Here is a 20,319-nt window from a genome sequence, read left to right as displayed (position 1 = left end):
AGGTGAAAACTTTGATTTACTAGGATATGGATTCTGGTCATCTGGGACTGAAAATCAGCTATGATTAATAAGAGATCGCTATCGTTGAAATAAAATCTGGAAAGTATCAACTAGGGATAAACACAGAAACTGGTCTAGTGGGGTCAAGTCTGTATCTCAAGCTGTTAACTGAATTTGGCAATGTGTAAGAGTCACCCCGCTATTGGTGTTAAAGGCAGGAAAGTTCTCAATTGAAGGGATCATAAAAATAAACAGGTCTGGCACCCTGTGGCAGGATTGGGGTGCCTGCAGGCCCAAGAGCCTATTGGTGAAGGCAAAACGTGAGTTGCAGCAGAAAACCTGGGATACTGGAGAAGACTTGGGATATCTGCCGAGAACAATGGTAAGTACAGAATGAATCAGCACACCGAGTGTGCTAGGGGTGGCAGAGCTGGAGATCCCTTCAGCACACAGAAGATTGTGTTATAAAAGAGGACCAGATGTTAGGCATTGATCTATACAGCTAGACTTTGGTTTTTCCCAAGTGCATTGTTTGTTTATGCCTTGTTTCTTCCCTTTAGGAATAGAAAGTAATTTTCCACAGCAGCCCACATTTAAGAGTGCTTGGGTTCATGAATGAATGAATGTTTGAGACAAGCTCTCTCTGAAGCCTTAGTTGTCCTGGAATTCACTATGTAGACGAGGCTGGACTCAAACTCACAGAGATCCACCTGCTGTTGCCTCTTGAGTGTTGAGATTGAAAGAATTGCCCCCATGCCCAGCAAGACTAGATTTTAAAACAGACCTTGTATTTTAAAGAGTTTGTGTAATGTATATGAGCTCACGGTCATATACTCACCAGAGGAGGGCATCAGATCCCATTACAGATGGTTGGGAGCCACCATGTGGTTGCTGGGAACTGAACTCAGGACCTCTGGAAGAGCAGTCAGTGCTCTCAACTGTTGAGCCATCTCTCAAGCCTGAGACCTTGTGCTTTTAAAGCATTGGAATCTTTAAACTTTAGTTTTATTTTTGAAGAGGAGGGAGGGGTGTTGTGTACATGCATACAGGTGCCCTTGGAGACCGGAGGTATCAGATTCCTGGATCTGGAGTTACATCTGACACAGTTGCTAGGAATTAGTTTCTCTGAAAATGCTCTCACCTGCTGAAGCATCTCAGTTGAAAATTTTTTTAAAACAAGACGCTTGACTTTAAGGGAAAACTAGGATCATTTTGTTCGAGAGTAATTTATCTCTACTTAAAGACAGATTGCCCTACATGTAACAGCTACTTACAGAAAAGTTATAAAACTGTCTATGGTTTTACAATGATAAATGAAAAACATTAAAATCCTCCAATCAAACAAGGTATGCAAGAATTTTGTATCGTTGGGTTCTTTTGTTAAAACATTGAGAGCAAAATAACTTCCTGGAATATAAAGAGAAGAGTTGAATGAGCCACTAATGGAGAAGGAGATATTTTCACAGAACCAGTACTTTCCTCAGACCATCTCCATCTGATGTCAACCAAAGCAGATCATCAGCCATTTAGTTTTAAAAAATGAGAAGAAAAAAAAAAAGAGCGATATACTTGTCCACTGTGCACATACACCAGTTACTTTATGTTCAATAAAGAGATGGGGACAAGGAAATGAAAGACGAGAGAAAACTATACGGTAGTAGTCAGGGTGTGGCGGGACCAAACTGGCTTTCTAATTGAGAACGTGTTCTTGGTCTAAAACAACATTCTGGATAAAGTAGCAGGTTCCCCTTTTGGTAGACGCCTGTCTGCTGCTGGAACACACCAATCGTATCTTCTCCAGTTCCAACTGCGCAGGTGCGTCTGTTTCGTTGATTGGTTGTCCATCAAACCGGAATCTGATCTGCCTCATTGAGAAACCCTGCCATTCACAACAGGCTGTCGTTAGTTTACTAATGTGTAAGCCTCTCAATCTTAAACTGCGCCTCAAGACTATCCTGTCCCTCCACCTTCAAATTAATATGATTGTTGTTCTCCAGTCTTGACTCCTTCCTTGGGTTTCTCCTCGGCCATAGCGAGCGCCGGAGTCTCCTCAGCTGCGGCTTCACAAAAGAGGCACCAGGTCCGCACTGAAGGAACTCACAGGCGTCACCAGCAGCGGCAGGAGAGGATCAGTTGAAAGATTTAAAAACAGGTTTTTTACGTTGTATTTTGCATTATACTAACATGAGAAAATGGTAACAGGAAGCAAAGGTTTGTTTGCATGCTGAGTTGGCAGGGAGTGAAGGAAGCATCCTGATCATCATCTGGGAAGAGAACGTCACAACTGAGGAATTGCCTTGATCAGACTGGGCTGTGGCCATGTCTGTAAGAGATTGATATGGAAGGGCCAGCAGCACCCCTAGGTATGTAGGCCTGAGCTATATAGGAAACATAGCTAATTATAAGCCCCAAACCAAGCCATAGAACAAACCAGTGGGCAGAACTCCTCCCTGATTCCTACCTTCAGGTTCCTTCCTTGAGTTCCTGCCCTAACTTCTTCCAAAAGATGATGACCTGGAGATATAAGCCAGATAAATCCTTTCCTCTACAAGCTTTTGCTCATGGTGTTTATGAGAGCAACAAAATGAAACTAAAACAGTTCTATAACCAACTTTTAAAACTTAGGACATGGGGCTGGAGAGATGTTAAGAACACTTTCCAGCAGTTAACACTTCTCTGCTTTTCCAGAGCACACAAGTTCAGTTCTCAGCACCCACATGACAACACTTGACCATCTCTAACTCCAGCCCCGGGGGATCTACCACCTTTTGGGATATGTGGTCAACAGACATGCATGTGGTATATGAACACACACACGGAAAACATCCATGCACATAAACAAGTAAAAGTAAAAAGTGGGTTTGTGTACACATGCACACACAAGCACATTCTCACAAGCCATAGTGCAAATGTAGAGGTCAGAGGGCAATATATCAGTTCTCCTATATGGACCATGGGGATGGAACTAGGGTAGAGGTGTGTAGCAATTTCCTTACTGAAACATTCCACCCTAAGTGCTTTAAGACAGAAGTTAAACAACTTAAACTACCCAAAGGGAGTCCCTGAAACTGACTAGATTCACCAGGATCCTCCCTCCATGATTAAACAATACAGACCGTTGAGAGTTACCCTCGGACAAACCAAGCTACAAAGAAGACTTTGAGACTAGACCAATTACCTGGGAGCAGAAACCAGCAGATGTTCCTGGAAGAGGTTTAGACCCGAGACACCCAGAGAGGCCACTCCCCGACCTGTTGAGCTGTCCCCAGGCTCTGCAGTGTGACCCTAGTTTCCAGCTTCTGTGAGCTGCCATCTGTGCCGACGTGGGCTTTGGCTATGCACCTGTCTTTGAGTCATTTCTCCCATATGTAACGGCTTACCCACATCGTAAATATCCTCCATAACCCTCTTGGTTCACCAAGTTGAACTGTGGTGGTGTCCATACTTCGAGCTATTGTGGGCTCCCTCTGAGGGGACAGTAGGTTGCCCCTCCCTAGGGAAAGTCTGCCACATAAGAGTGGTCAGCACTTTTACTCGTGATTTTCTTGCTGTACTTCTGTTGTCACCATTGCTCTTTGTGTATCCTAGACGATATGTACTCTATCAACTACATAGCCACCAGAGAGGGTCTTCTGTTTGCTCTTCACTTGGTTGACTTTTCTTTGTTGTACAGGAGCTTTTTATTTTCTCAGGCTCTCATCAGTTAATCATTAGCCTTATTTTCCATGCAACTGCGGTTCTATTCATGAAGTTCTTATCTGTGCCTATGTGGTGACGACATGTACTCTCTCTTTAGAATATTTATTTTATGTTTATGCGTATTTTGCCCGCATGCATGTCTGTGCACCATGGAAGTCAGAAGGCCTCAGGCCCTCCAGAACAGATTGGGAGACCCTTTCTGGATGCTGGGAACCGAACACAGCCTCAGGGAGATCAGCCAGTGATTCTGGGCACAGCGTCATCACTCTGGCCCCATCCTCCCTACTCTTTTGCTCTAAATGTTTCAGAGTTTCAGATTTTATGTTGAGGTATTAATTTTTGTGCAGGATGAGAGAGAGAACCAAGTTTTATTCTATACACTTTCCCCAGCAGCACTTGCTACAAGATTGTCTTTTCTCTAATGTATATTTTTGGCATCATTGTTGACACCAGGTGGCTGAAGACACACGGACTCAGATCTGGGTCCTCTGTTTTATTCATCTGGATATCTGGCTTTGAGCCAGCATCATGCTGTTTTTGTGACTCTGGCCCTGTAGCATGACTTGAAGTCAGGCACTGTGATGCTATTGACAGTGTTCTTTCTGTTCAGGGTTGTTTTGTGCTTCCATGTTAATTCTGAGATTTCTTTGGTTGTTCTCCACATCTCTGAATATTGGTTCTAGAATTTTTACTGCAATTGTATTGCATCTGTGTTTTAGGTTTAGGTTAGAGATTTTATTACGATGATGAAACGCCATGACCAAAAAGCAAGTTGGGGAGGAAAGAGATAATTCGGTTTGCACTCCCACAGCACTGTTCTATATTGAAGGAAGTCTGGACAGGAACCCAAACAGGGCAAGATTCTAAAGGCAGGAGCTGATGCAGAGGCTGTGTGGGAGTGCTCATAATGACTTGCTCCTCAAGACTAAAAATCTAAAAAAAAAAAAAAAAAAAAAAAAAAAAAAAAAAAAAAAGAAAGAGAAAAGAAAAAAAAAAACCCTACAGCAGGATCTTATGGAAGCATTTCCTTAGCTAAGTTTCCCTCCTTTCAGATAAGTCTAGTTTCTCTGTCAAATTGACACGAGACTAGCCAGCAAACATCTGTATGTTGCTTTTTATAAGATGGCCATTTTGACAATATTAAATTCTTCTAGTACATACACATAGAAAGTCTCCATTTTTCATCTCTTCCTTAGTTTCTTTCTTCAGTGTCTTTATTTAAAGGTTTTCTTGTAGAAGTTTTGTTTGTTTGTTTGTTTGTTTGTTTGATTACTTGGTGTGATGGTTTGAATATGCTTGGGCCAGAAGTAGCACTATTAGGAAGTGTGCCCTTGTTGGAGCAGGTGTGTCACTGTAGGCATAGGCTATAAGACCCTCGACCTAACTGTCTGGAAGTCAGTCTTCTCTTAACAGCCTTCAGATGAAGATGTAGAACTCTCAGCTCCTCCTGCCCCATGCCTGCCTGGATGCTGCTGCCATGCTCCCACCTTGATGATGGACTGAACCTCTGAACCTATAAGTCATCCCCAATTAAATGTCCTTATAAGACTTGCTTTGGTCCTGGCATCTATTCATGGCAATAAAACCCTAACTAAGACACCTGGTTAAGTTTATTCCAACCAAGATAGTGTGTGTGTGTGTGTGTGTGTGTGTGTGTGTGTGTGTGTGTGTGGTGAGTGAGGTTGTTTCCCGGACTTCTCAGCACACTTGTCATTGGGGTGTAGGAGCTTCTACTTTTTATGTGCTAATTTTGTACCCTAACACTTTGAAAGTGTTTATCAGCTCTAGAGGTTTTCTGTTGGAATGGATAATATCTCTTATTAAAATCATTTCATCTTCGAACAGGAAGATTTTCACTTCTTTCCTATTTATTTTGTCTCTGGTCTTACTGCTGGAGGACTTCAAGCACTATGCTGAATAAGAACGGAGAAAGTTTTCTTATTTTAGTAAAAATGCTTCAAGTTTTCCAACCTTTAGCTTAACATTGTTTGTGGGCTTGTTGCACATTGACTTTATTATGTCATGAATTATGTCCCCTGCATCCGTCTAGCAAATGCTTCATCAAGAGATACTGGATTTAATCAAAGACCTTTCCTGAACCCATTTGGTTTCTGTCCTTGAGTACTTATGTGATCAATTACATTTATTGATTATATATGTTTAATCTTCTCTTTGATGGTAGTGAATGGTATTTCTGATATGATCTTGAATGAGCTCGCTAGCATTCTGTTGAGAACTTTTGCATCTGTGTTGATCAGAGGGATCAGTCTATAATTTTCTTAATGCTGTCTCTGTCTGATTTTGGTATCCACATGATATTGTCCCCCAACCCCCCAAGGGTTAGAAGTTTCTATTCTTTTTCTGCTTTATAGGATGATTTGCAATCTATCAGTCTAAGTTCTTCTGTGAAGGATAGATAGAACTGTGTAGTAAAAGTTAGTGGAATACTGGTTGTTTGTAAGGTTGTTCTTATGATTTCCTGTATCTCTGTGGTATCTATTGTAATGTCTTTTCATTTCTGATCTTACAAGTTCAGGTCTTCTCTGTCTTTCTGTTCATTTAGCTAAGGTTTGGTTAGACTTTTTGAAGAGATAACTCTCACTTCACTGATTCTTTGGATGGCCTTGTATTCATTGTTTCTATTTCGAGAGCTTCTGCCCTTAAGTATTTCTCCTCATCTTCTGATTTGGAGTTTAGTTTGTTCTGACTTTTCTAAGGCTTTAAGGTGCATCATTAAGTTATTTGCATTTTCTTTGGATTTTTTTTTTTTTTGTTTGTTGGTTTAAAAACATGTGGGCACTTAGAGATATATGCTTTCCTATTAGGACTGCTGTTTGCTCTTGGGTGGCTCCTTCGACTTTGTGAATCATATTTAAAAAATGTTTCTTTCATAACTTAGAACTTGATATGGGGTGTGGGCTGATCTCTGTAAGGCTGAGTGTTTGGTAAACACCGCTGTTTTGAACTGGGGGCTCCATTGTGACCTCAAGCAGGCCCATGACCTGACTCCTGCTTTGAGATTTGCTATAAAGGTGGCTGAGGCCTGTCACAGGCTAGTCTTCATTCGTGAGTGCCAGGCTCTGTGTCACTCTACGTGAGGCCACTAGGTGGCACTGTGGATTTACCTCTGGTGCCCCCCACTTGCCTGCGAGCATTCCCCAGGATTGAGTTTAGTTTCTGTGGTAGGCAGGAAATAGAGTTTGAGCCCGGGCATGATGATGTATGTCTTTAATCCCAGAACTTGGGAAGCAGAGACAGGAAGATCTCTACGAGTTTGAAATTGGCACATATAGAAAGCTTCAGGTCAGCAGGGGCTGACAGTGAGACCCATTTTTATTATTTCAACGGCAGTAGACAGGTCCTATTTTTCTTCTACATTCTCAACTCTCCGATTGGAATTGGACCTGCATTTTAGATGAGATTTTTGAGAATCAGTCCTAACACCTAGAAGGACTGCTGCTCTGTGGTCGTCTTATCAAATTTTCACCTCCTTTAGAATATTAGAAACATACATCTACAGAGCCCAAGCGTGGACTAGCTCTACGCAGCAACTGTAGCAGCCTGTCTGCCTGCCCTTGGGTGTACAGCTTTCATAGTCTACAACTCTCTCCCATCACGGCAAAGCCTACACACGGCTTGCTAGCACTTCTCACCTGGATTCCAGGCCTGGCTCAAACGCTTTAGACTTAGTACAGCATTCCCGGGAAACTGTACTTCCTTTGGCAGAGACTCTCTAGGAAGGAGAGAACTGCGGCAGCTTTGAAGCAGGGGCTGTGGAGAGCATGTCAAGAGCAAAGCTGTCAACGCCATGTTTCTGTTCTATTCTTCTATGAATGCCTTCGTGGATGTGTGCATAAAGCATACACTTGTGTTTTGTTTCCTATTTCTTTATCGTGTAATGCAACAAAATGAGACGGTATCCGTAGTAATTATCATATGTAACTTATGAGGCGCAAAAGGACTAAGTGTTCCTCAAGGAATGTTGCCACCTTTTCTAAAATACATGATGCAGTTTCAGTTGTATTTGAGATATGTATGTCATATTAGGTATAATGATGGCCTGATTACTGTTTTCTTTTGGAAATTAGGAATAACAGAAGGATGTGTAATTGATGTGCCAAGTTGGCCAGGGATGTACTTGTGATAGCTAAACTTGGGTTGTTAACTGCATTCAGAATCAACTAAACCCCAAGCCCCGGGCACACCTGTGAGAGATTTTCTTTATTGGGTCATCACCCTAAATCTGGTGGATACCTTCTGGTGGTAGTGTACAATAAAAGAACATGCAAGGAGAAAGCTTTTCCCAAGCTTGCCCTTACTCTCAGTAGCGATTCCACCAAGTCTCATGTATTCCTCCACTAGTGTTAGAACCTACTTCTTCCTGATTCCCCTGTTCACTGAGAACCAGCAGCTCCAGGAATCCTCAGGGACTAGGTTAAAACTACAAGATTAGACACACACACACACACACACACCTGATATACTGACCAAACGTTGGACAATTTTTTAATTTTATAGCTCATGTATCATTTGTCTTTAAATTTTAGAATAGTTCATAAGTAAATGTAACAATGTGCTTATTAATATATAAAGTATGTATGCATACACACACACACACACACACACACACATACACACAAACATACACATTCTGTCAGTTCTGCTCCCTTAGAGAACTCTGACTAATAGAGTAACAATAAAAATGGCTGAGTAATATTCATTGCATGGAATATTGTGCAGCCATTCGAGGTAGAGTCTCAGAGGGTCTTAAAGCAACAGGACAGAATACTAAGACACAACAGGAACAAAAATATTCAGAATTGTACAGAGTGATCACAGGTGTCTGGAAACATCGATATGTTAACACAGAAGTAGAAGCATACTCAAATTAACAGAGCGCCCTAACACTAGATGGATTTCTATTTTATAGGCATTGTATGATGGGTCTTTATCACTTATTTTTAAATTTTAGTATAGAAGTTCATAAGTTTAGAAATCCATGTTTAAAAGTTCAAACTTTGTATGAGTCCAAATAATCAACCAAATTTTATAAAATATTTATAACCATGTGGCTATTGTTAATTAATCAACTTGAAAAATACAGCGGGCACTTGGCTTGAATTGCTAGGAGATGCATTTTAAAGAACAAGTATTCCACTCATATAACCAGTGCTTAACCTTCATGAGACAGGCCATGTCTGGCCGAGACACTTGGGAATGAGCAACACTATCTCATCCTTATCGTCACTAAGCACAAGCGACTCTTCCTTTGAATTTCTCTAAATCTTTATTTGTTCATCCCTGGCTTCTATCATAGAACACGTAAGATACACACAAATGACAGGCCAGTACGGTAACCCCCAGGTACCTCTCACATGTCCCTGACTACTCGTAGCTAAACTGCGATCACTGTCTGCTGCATCCCCACCAGATTATTTTGAAACGAATCTCAGCATGCCTATAATTTTACCTTGTAAACACTTTAGTGGCTCAAAAGATCATGATTATGCTTTATAATAACATCTCAGTATCAAAAGTCACACCTCCAAAATTAACTATAATTCCTCAGTATTTGATGTCCAATCTGTTAAAATTCCCTTGATTGTTTCTTAACTGTTTGCAACAGTTATTTTCAGATTTGGAGCCCCCACCCCCACCCCACCTGGAGTCATTCACTCTTGAAATTTACCTAAAGGTGGTTTTTCTTGCAAGGTGCCCATGTTCTGGTTATCACCAACTTCCATTCTTCTAGTCTGTGTCTCTCTTTCCTATTAATGCATAGATTTGGGGCCTTGATAACACTTGTTTTTTTTTTTTACCAACTGAACAATTTAAAATTCATGTAAGTCTTACAACAACAGTTTAGACCCATTTCTATAGTTAAATAGTAATGTAATGGGATGAAAATCTTTAAAAAATAAAATTAGATTTATTTTTTAAGGTTTATTAACTTATTTTATGCATGAGTACACTGTAGCTGTCTTCAGACACACCAGAAGAGGGCATCAGTTCCCATTACAGATGGTTGTGAGCCACCATGTGGATGCTGGGACTTGAACTCGGGACCTCTGGAAGAGCAGTCAGTGCTTTTAACCACTGAGCTATCTCTCCAGACCCCAAAATTAGATTTATTTATTCTATGTGTTTGAGTGCTTTGGCTGAAATGTATTTGTACCACATGTGTGCCTATTGCCCACAGATCAGAAGAGGGCGTCAGATCCCCCGGACTGGGGTTATAAATGGTTGTATGGTTGTGATTCACCGTGGGTGCTAAGAACTTAACTCAGCTGCTCAGATCTGCCTACCTGTCTTTGCTTGGATTAAAGGTGTGCACCACCAACACCCAACCAGACATTTGTCTTTTTAATATGAGTATCATTTTGTTTTGTTTTGGTCAATATGAGATAAACTGCAGTTTCTAAACACTTGGCCTGCCCTCTGACAGGGTCTTCCTGCCCGTCTGGAGAGTGGCCCCCAACTTCTAAGAGAAACTTTTGGCTCGAGAGCCCCTTGAATGCACTCAGGCAGTACTGTGTACTGAGGGACCCAAGTATCTCATCTCAGCTGCTACAAGGAAATTCACTTTTCTTTTTTTTAACCTTGGCATCTTACCTTAGTCTGTGTTAATATAAATATTACTCATAACTCAAATAACACGTTTTCTACACTTATTGGTTATGATGGTTAGGATTTTTTTATCATTTATTTTTGTTATTGTAGGGGTCTTTTTGGCTTATATTTTCATTTATTTGATGAAGGGTAAGTGTGCCATGACACGTGTGGACATCAGCAGACAGCCTGAAGGAGCTGGTCCTCTCTGGAACCATGTGTGTGCTGGGCATCAGGTGTGTGCTGGGCATCAGGTGTGTGCTGGGCATCAGGTGTGTGCTGGGCATCAGGTGTGTTCTGGACATTAGCTGTGTCCTGGCCATCAGGTGTGTCCTGGGCATCAGGTGTGTCCTGGGCATCAGGTGTGTCCTGGTCATCAGGTGTGTCCTGGGCATCAGGTGTGTCCTGGTCATCAGGTGTGTCCTGGGCATCAGGTGTGTGCTGGGCATCAGGTGTGTCCTGGGCATCAGGTGTGTGCTGGGCATCAGGTGTGTCCTGGGCATCAGGTGTGTGCTGGGCATCAGGTGTGTCCTGGGCATCAGGTGTGTCCTGGACATTAGCTGTGTCCTGACCATTGCATGTGTCCTGGGCATCAGACTCAGGTTGTCAGGCTTGTAGACAGCTAGCTGTTTTACCCAATAAGCCATCCATCCCATCAGCCCTATTTTTGTTATTTTTTTTGTTAAGTGTTAAGTGTCCAAGCATGCCAAAAGAGTGTTGGGTTACCTGGAACTCAGCCATAGGCCGTTGTAAACCTCTGGGCGTAGGTGCTGGGAACAGAGTGTGTGCCCTTAACTGCTAAGCCATGTCTTGATGGCCACGATGGTCCCTTTTGTCGACTTGAAGCAAGATGAAACCACTTGAACAGAACATCTTGAGGGATTGTGGCTCAGTTGGGTGTCTGGGTGTGTCTGTGGGGGGACATCTTGATTCCTTGGTTGATATGAGGAGAACTGAGTGTAAGCAGCTTCTTACCTCGGCCTGGGGTGCTTGGTCTGTGGAAGAGCAGAGGAACTGGCTGTTCTTCTGTATGGATACAATCGTTTCTGCTCTTCTTCAAAGAGTATTTATTTAGATTTCTATGTTTGTTTTGTGGGCCTGGGGCCTTGTGTGGGAGTCAGAGAACTTAACAGAAATAGATTCCTTCTACTGTGTGGGGCCCTGGGGTGGAATTAAGATCATTTGGCTTGTCAGCAAGCGACTTTACCTGTTTGGTTTTCTCTCAGTTCTTGACTGTGTGTATGGTAGAGTCAACTGCTTTAATGTTCTGCCACCTTGGGGGTCTCTGAAATAATGGACTGTATCCCAGAACTGTGAGTCAAAATAAACCCTTCCTCTTGTAATCTGTCTTTTGTCAGAACATCTCAGCAGCAGAAATGGAACTAGTCCCTTGGTCTAATAACTATCCTCAGTCCTGTGACTCCATTTACTGTTTAGCTCTCTGCTTTCTGTGCGCTCTGCTAGTGAGCTCTGAGTCACACATTTTATTCTGAGGGACAGCAGTCAGGTGCTCTACCCATAGTCTCTTTACCACCTCTGCCATTATCTTTATTACTGCGGACTATTTCTGGATCAAGCCACAACAGCTGTAGGCTACATTTAACTCACACAGCTGAGACTCACAAAGTTCACCTCATGCACACAGTCTCCCATGCTACCAATAGCAGCATCAGGGTCAAAGTGCCTCAGACATCTCTGAGAAGCTCAGGTGGTCCAGGTTCCCTTTTAGGAATCCAAGATGCAGGCTATGTGTAGTGGTGAGTCTTGCACACTGCTTGTCTGTCTAGCTCCCTGCCTGTGGCTCAGATCCCCTGAAAGGATGTCATACTGAGTCAGCATGCAGCAGGAGCCAGCAGCTTGTCCTAGAACACGAAGCCAAGAAAGCACAGCCAGGTGGGCTTAGGAGTCTGGAAGAGCCAAAGGGGTTGATAACAAGCTGGAACACAGCAAGGAAAGGCAACACTCAGGGAAACACATTCAGCCCTGTGGCCAGTCGTCTTGGCTAAGACCTTCTCTTTAGATTTATGATCACCATGGCCAGGGTCAGAAGTGGCTCTGATGTCCCCTTTGCTGACTGTGAGTACTGTGTTTCTCCAGGTCACGGATACTGTTAAACTTAGATCATGTGACCCACTGGTCACATTCCATTTCCTCCTCTTCTGACCCCACTACTTACTAATGACCAAATCTACCCAGAGTCTTTGGCTGCAGGATCTAGAATCAAATACACATACAACTGGATGTTCATCCCCTACCTGAGCTCCCTGCCTGTGATAAACAGTGGAGGACCCAAAGGGAAATATGGGAGGAGCCTTCTTGGGGCCAACGTTCAGTAGTTCTTGTGTGAATCAGCGGTTCCTGTGAAGTATCACACACTATCTGGAGCCTCTGGAAAGACCACAGCCCACATCCCATCTGCCAGGAACTCAGAGTCACTTTCTAATGCTGGTGGTGTTGTGCTTCTTTATGAAGTCTTGACATCTCTCTGTCTCTTCCTTCTGCTTCTGTGCTGACCGTCAGACTCCACATCTACTCTGTAGTGCTGTTCTTGGAACAGCACTACAGGCCCCAAGCACTCTGCACTGGCTCCATGCCTGCTCTCTCTGTTTAATTACTTATTTAAAGACTAAGTTGGACATGGTGGCTCATATTCATAATCACAGCATTCAGGAAACTGAAGCAAAAGTATCCCCATGAATCTGAGGCCAGCCTGGGCTATAGCAAGCTACTGTATTAATAATAAAATAATACTAATTAATTCAAAGCTGTGAAAGACTTAAACTAAGACTGATCATTATAAAATGTCTGATTCCTGAAGAGTGCTTTCTTTGTGGGAAAAGCCTGTTTAAACATACTACGGGACTGACTTGAACAAACTGACTTTAGATAGTGTGTTGGCTGGTTTAATGTCAACTTGACATAGGCTGAAGCCATCAAAGGAAACCTCAGTTAAGAAAGTTCCTCCATCAGACTGGGCTATAGATGAGTCTGGAAGGCATTTTCTTAATTAGTGATCAATAGAGGTCTCAGCCCATTGTGGGTGGTGCCATTCCTGGGCTTGTGGCCCTGGGTTCTAAAAAAAAAACAAAAACAACACCCCCCCCCAAAAAAAAAAACAAGGCTGAGCAAGCCAGGAGGAGCAAGCCAGTAAGCAGCATCCTTCCATGGCCTCTGCATCTGTTCCTGCTTCCAGGTTCCTGCCCTGTTTTCATTCCTGTCCTGACTTCCTTCCATGATGAACAGCAATGTGGAAGTGTAAGTCAAATGAATCCTTTCCTTCCAAGTTGCTTTGGTCATAGTGTTTTATCACAGCAGTAGAAACCCTAACTAAGAAGGACAAGGGACTATTTCTAATCTGTACAAGCCCTCCTCTGGTGGACCCCAAAGAACTGGATGTACAATTCTCAAAGAATGCATAATCAGGTACTTCTGTACCAGCCCCATATCCAGTTGTGTAAAACTTCAGCCATCAGTTCAGCCAGCCTGCTGCCAGGCCATAACCCAGTAGAGCTTCTCCAAGACAGCAGCCAAGTTAGAGCCATCAGACTCCACTGACCAGATGGGAGCATGGCAGGGGGTGAGTTCATGACGTTGCAGTAGATGCAGCTGAAGTCCCCTGGCACTGACCCCAGGAGGGGTGATTTGGTCCAGGCTCAGATGCTGTCTTGGCTGCGCCTCTGGCTCCAGCCCTTCCTGCTATTCCCCTTGTAGCTGTGGCTACTACACCCTCCACTCTTTTCTGGAAGTGGTGGTCCAGGGGCCTCTGGCCTCTGTTCCACATACAGAGGCGTCAGTCCAAAATTCTTGAAATGATTGATATGGTCTGGTCTGTCAGACTTGAAGAGGGACTGTAGGAGAGCAGCTTTGTACAAGATGAAACTAGGCATGCTGGAGGAACAATTGTCACCTTGGACAGGATGGCGTGGGCCCAGTCCTTCAGCCAAGGGACTTCAGCTCAAAGGGCTGAACTTCTGGGTTAACTCAGGTACTTTGCTGGGGGAAGGACAAAGCCATCACTGGGTACATGGAAGTATGCATTTGCCATAGCGCATGTCCATTGTACCCTATTAGAACCCCTATGGCTGCCAAGAGATGATACTATTGCCTACTGCAAAGATTTCAAAAGGAAGTCCTCAGAGGCCCAAGAGTACAAGGAAACATTTGCCTGCCCAGAAAGAGGCCCTAGAACCAATGGAGCTTTTTCAGATCCTGGTTATCCTGCCTGAACCTGAACTGCTCCAAAGCCCAACCTATACACAAAGAAACCAAGAGGACAAAAAGAGAAGATGCCAAACAGAAGGCAAGTGGGTGGTGGCTTTTGCTGGACAAGAGACCTGTACTCCCTGACATTATTGGAAGATAGATGGTAACCAGACTCCCCCAGGTTACCCATCTGGAGTCAGCTAAAACTGCTGAGCTACTCGGACTTTGACAGTCCAGATTTCTTTCTTTCTTTCTTTCTTTCTTTCTTTCTTCTTTCTTTCTTTCTTTCTTTCTTTCTTTCTTTCTTTCTTTCTCCTCTTTAATCCTGGATTTGGGTTGATTCTTGTGAGGTCTGACAAGGGCCTGTGCTACCTGGCTAAAGTTTCCTTGAATCTGGCAAAGATACTAAATGTTGATTAGAAGCTACATTGTGCCTGGAGGCCACAAAGCTCAGGACAGGGAAACTAAATATGTCCTTGAAGCTAGCAAAATTGGGCCAACCTACCTTTTGTCTGAATAAGAGCCAGGTGTATCTCTCCTCAAGTCCTTACTGGCCCTGCAAGAGTTCCAGCGAACAATTCATCAGATGGTTTGAGAGGTCATGTCCTTGCCTGTGTCTGAACCTGCCCACAAGTTCCAGTCCTCACTCCTACAGCCATGAAGGTTGTCAGTGTCACCCTGTGGAGTAGCAAAAAAGATTACAAAGGGTAAGGACAAACGTGTTGTCATCAGGTTCTCCAGTTCTGTAAGATAAAACTGGCATGGCTCTATAATTATGGTTTTCCCATTTACCCTTTTTTTGTCTCACCACAGGAAAGACCCCAAACCCTTATAAGCCAGGACCTTGAGTATAAAATTTAAGAAAGATAGCCATTCCAAGACCCAACCATCTATCTTCTAGGTAGATTTCTGCAAAACATTCAGAGGCTTCTGGGAGATAATTTACTTGAGGAGACACATGCTCCTGGGGCTGTAGGTCCACTAGTGAAGAGAAGGGGGGTTCTCATTTTTCCAGTACTATGGCTGCCCAGTTGATAGCCCCCTAATCTGCCAGAAGCCAGGTGAATACCATTATGCTCTGGGGAACACACTCATCCTTTCATAGTCCTAAAATTGTGTACACGGGAGGAGGACCCAGTTCTTTGTGGCTTTGAGCATGTTATATCACAGGTATTCATATTTAATCATGAAGAGGGCGGGGCAACCTAAACTGAGATTCTGGGCTTCCCTGTGAGCTGCAGGCACTCCCGTTCTCTGTCCCTATTGGTGGCAGCAGGTGTAGGGGTGCTGTGCTGCAGTTGGAACTTAAAGTGAAGACTTAATTGTGGGGGAGTAAAAACTTTAATGAGTACAGTGTTCTAGACACAGTCTGGGCCCTCTAGAAAAGTCTGCTTCCCATCTGGAAGTGCAGATAGATTCCTTAGCTGAGGTTGCTCTTCAGACTGAAGAGGATTCTCCTCTATGGGAGAAAGAGGTCTTTGTACCACACTGGGAAAAACTTGTTCCTTCTATGTCCATCGGGGTTAACTTAAGAAAAGAAAGTTTAGCCAAGTTAAAAAAAAAAAAAAAGAAAAATAATAATGAGAGAGGGAGAGAGAGAGAGAGAGAGAGAGAGAGAGAGAGAGAGAGAGAGAGAGAGAGAGAGAGAGAGAGAGGTCAACAAATCATTGTTCTCCTAATCTGGTTAACTGCTCTAACTGTGGTCATGGCTGGCCATTAATTCTTTTGCTCCTAGCTCTCCTGCTTTATCAAATATCTACTTAGCTCTTTAAAAACAAGAATAAATTCTGTAAAACTACTATGCTAATGAGATAATATAACCTTTTGCCTTAAGATGAATCCATGATTTAACTCATGCACATAGATCCATGGGAAATGTGGGGCTTCTAGACCTTTGCACATCGCACTGTGATTGAAATATCATCCAGTCAAAACAATCCTGAGATTCCACCTCACACCAGTCAGAATGGCTAAGATCAAAAACTCAGATGACAGCAGATGCTGGAGATGTGGAGAAAAGAACTCCACCACTGTTGGTAGGGTTGTAAGCTGGTACAACCACTCTGGAAATCAGTCTGGCGGTTCCTCAGAAAATTGGACATAGTTCTACCTGAAGACCCAGTTATTTTACTTCTGGGCATATACCTCAGAGATGCTTTAACATACAATAAGGACACATGCACTACAATGTTCATAGCATCTATATTTATAATAGCCAGAAGCTGGAAAGAACCCAGATGTTCTTCAGTAGATGAATGGATACAAAAATTTGGTGTATTTACACAATGAAGTACTACTCAGCTATTAGAAACAATGACTTTATGAAATTCCTAGGAAAATGGATGCATCTAGAGAATATCATCCTGAGTGAGGTAACCCAGTCACAAAAGAACAAACATAATATTCAGTCACTGATAATTGTATACTAGCCCCAGAAAGCTCTGAATACCCCAGAAACAACTTGCAGGCCATATGAAACTCAAGAATAACAAAGGCCAAATAGTGAAAGCCTCAGTCTTTCTTAGGAAAAAAATAAGTGTATAGCACCCTCTCAGAGTGTGGGACACCTCATTAATAATCCAAGAGCTAGGAATATAGCCTTGTGGTAAGTTTTGGTATTCAAAGATCATTGTGTTTAATCTATACACACCAAGAAAACTCTGACTGTCTCCATGTTACATTCTGTTCTACATGTACTTTATGCTTATGGTAACTAGTGGGATTTCAGTGCATGCTATTAAACCTCTAAAAGAATTGCCAAAATGCTCTTAAAAATCTGTACATGTATCTCTCTTTTTAAAATAAAGTTGTAAGAAAAAAAAGAATCATCAGCATTAAAAAAAAAAGACTATGTCAAATCCTTTTATTTTCTATGAGTTGCATAGGCACAATGCCCATCAAAAAGTAACAATATTATTTTCATATTTTGTATCAATATACAGATTTATACCAATGAAAACATTAATTCTGTATCAATATTTGAATTCTGTACCAATGTTAGAAATTATAACTTCAATTTTTGCATCTATTATAAGGATTCCAATCAATGTAAGTTATGACTATATAATGTTTTCTTCAAGAATAAAGTTAGTAATCTATCTCAAAAAAGAAAAAAACAGAAATATCACCCAGGCCTTGGGACCTAGAATAAAAGTAACAATACCTGCAAAAAACTAGAACGAAGACCTCGGCCTAATCCATCAAAGTCCATAGTTCTGGGAAAGTCCCTAAATGCAATAACTTGCTTTTTTGGCTTCAGTAGTTCTGTTTCTGGGCTAACTAACTGTTTATGCTAACCTAGATGTGCCAGCCTGAGATGTGATTTTTGGTGTTTAAAAGCTCACAGTGAGAAAGGCTTGGGACTGCACTTGAGTCCCGAACAACCAGTGTAGTTGTTGACTGGCTGATGAAGACTTTCTATTGTCTTGAAACTGTCTGAGTTGTCTTTTCTGGTAGATACGCCACAACACCCCTTCCTAGAGTACAAGGGACTATACATGTCTGTTTTTATTTAACCAATGATGACTGGAGATATATTAGCAGACTAATAGGTGGAAAATAGCCATAGTAGGTATAGAATTTAAAGCATGGGTTTGAGTACGTGCCCAGAAAGAGATGAATAGCAAAGACCCTGGGGAGACTACAGAGGAGGAGAGCTGGGATGAGGACATGGCACCTGTCCTGAGCTAGCTCCTCTGTGAAGTGGAAAGTTCTGGTTTGCTTGGAAAGTCAGTTACGCTGTTCTGCTGGAGCACATGGGTGAAAACAGACACATGAAAGAATATTTTCCTGAAGCAGACACAGGTGAAAGAATGTGTTACTATAGCAAACACATGAAAGGATGCCTGATGAAGGAGTATAACTATGACTCTAAAGGCAGTGGGAAAGAAGCATTGCTTTGGTTTGTTACACCCCGATCAATATTCTTTGTTAACAACACATATGTATTGGTTTGCCGTAAATAGTGTTGTTAAACTCTCCTGGTGGTAACACCACCATTGAAAGAACCTTGCCAAGGAACTTCTCATTAAGTCCCTGTGGCTTCTTGATGCTCCCTGTGGCCTTGTGGCCTCATCTCAAGCTGGTTGGAGAGCCTTGTGGTTTCTTCAGGACTGGACCATAGCTGCTGGTTTGTGTGCGGTGTCTGCCTGCTGAGAGGACTGGACTGAAGTTGTTGGTTCATACTTGGTGTTTGCTATGGAAATAAACTGCTGACAAAGAGTGAGATCACCTCCCAAAACTATTGATAAACAGGTCTACTTCCCCCATATTCTAATAGCTTTTCTCTTCTACTGCCTCTGGTAGGTGGTGGGCAAGAGGAGAGGATGAATGTTTATTAAAATAGGCTGCAAAAACTTATGCCTGCACCTCTGTCTTAATCAGTGTTCCATTATTGCAGAGACACCATGACCAAGGCAACTCTTCTGAAAGAAAGCATTTAATTGGGGTTTGCTAACAGTTTTAGAAGTTTAGTGCATTATTGTTATAATAGGAAGCATGGCCACACACAGACAGACATGGTACTGGAGAAGGAGCTGAGAGTTCTACATCCAGGTCTGCACGTGGCAGAAAGAGGGGACACTGGACCTGATTTGAGCATTTGAAACTCCAAAGCCCACCCCCAGTGACACACTTCTTCCAACAAGGTTATGCATGCCTCCTAATCACATTCAAGTAGAGCTACTCCTTAAAGACCAAGCATTTAAATATATGAATTTATAAGGGCCATTCCTATTTGAACTATCTCATTCCACTTCCTGGCCCCCACAGATTTTGTATTATAATGAAAAAGTACACTTGGGCTATCTTAGTTAGGGTTTTACTGCTGTGAAAAGACACCATGACAACATTTATTTGGGGCTGGCTTACAGGTTCAGAGGTTCAGTCCATTAACTCCAGGTGGTTGCATGGCAGCATCCAGGCAGGCATAGTTCAGGAGGAGCTGAGAGTTCTACATCTTCATCTGAAGGCTGTTAGCAGAATACTGACTTCCAAGCAGCTAGGGTGAGGGTCTTAAAGCCCATACTCACACTGGCACACCTACTCCAACAGGGCCACACCTTCTAATAGTGGCACTCCCTGGGCTAAGCATATACAAACCAGTACACAGGCCAACTTCAAAAGTCCTCTTAGTCTATTAACAGTCTCAATATAACTTAAAAGTCTAAAGTCTCTTCTGAGACTTCTGGAAGTGTCAACTATAATCCCTGTACAATAAAAACAAAAACAAACAAGCCAAGGAGGGAGATTCCACAACCCCTTTCTTGTATCCTTGACTCTAAATTAAGAACTACGTGGCCAAAGCTGCCAAGTTCTGCTTGGTGGGGTTGGATCTTGGACCCTTTATCCAGCCTTCTGTTTTCCATGGTTTCCTTCACTCCTTAAACTTTTCTTTAATTCATTCCCACAAGTTGGAAGCTTATCTATGTAGGGTTTTGTCCTGAGGTCACCACTTCCTTTATTGTGTTTCATGGCAGGCTTTCCTTTAATCTGATTATCTTCTTGAGTACAGGACTTAGCTCCATTATTCTTCCTGGTGCCCCTGTTCTCTGAAACGATACATTTCATAATTTTCTTGCTCAGCTTCCTCCTTATTATCATAGATATGCGAAAGAGTGAGCACTAGTAACCACATGACAGGGTGAATATTAGGCTGTCTTGAAATCTCCCTTGCCAAACTCTTCAATATAGCCTCATGCAGATTATTTTGGGCAAGGGAAGCAAGTAGGTTCTTCACCAGAATATTACAAGAGTGGTCTCTACGTACTAATGTTTTTCCCTTGAAAGCTTTTGAGTAGGACTTATTAT

General features: G+C 42.5%; 1 pseudogene across 1 annotated transcript; it reads right to left on the bottom strand.

Moving 5' to 3' along the window:
- Window positions 1-1,661: 1,661 nt before the first annotated feature.
- LOC308439932 (small ubiquitin-related modifier 2-like) lies at window positions 1,662-2,031 on the bottom strand (annotated as a pseudogene). Its single transcript has one exon. The product of its transcript is annotated as a small ubiquitin-related modifier 2-like (transcript).
- Between the last annotated feature and the right edge of the window lie 18,288 nt (window positions 2,032-20,319).

Source organism: Micromys minutus, assembly GCF_963924665.1.
Source record: "Micromys minutus genome assembly, chromosome: 30".
NCBI lineage: Eukaryota > Metazoa > Chordata > Mammalia > Rodentia > Muridae > Micromys > Micromys minutus.
The sequence above is the reverse complement of the archived record's forward strand: the minus strand, read 5'-3'. Positions and strand labels throughout refer to the sequence as shown.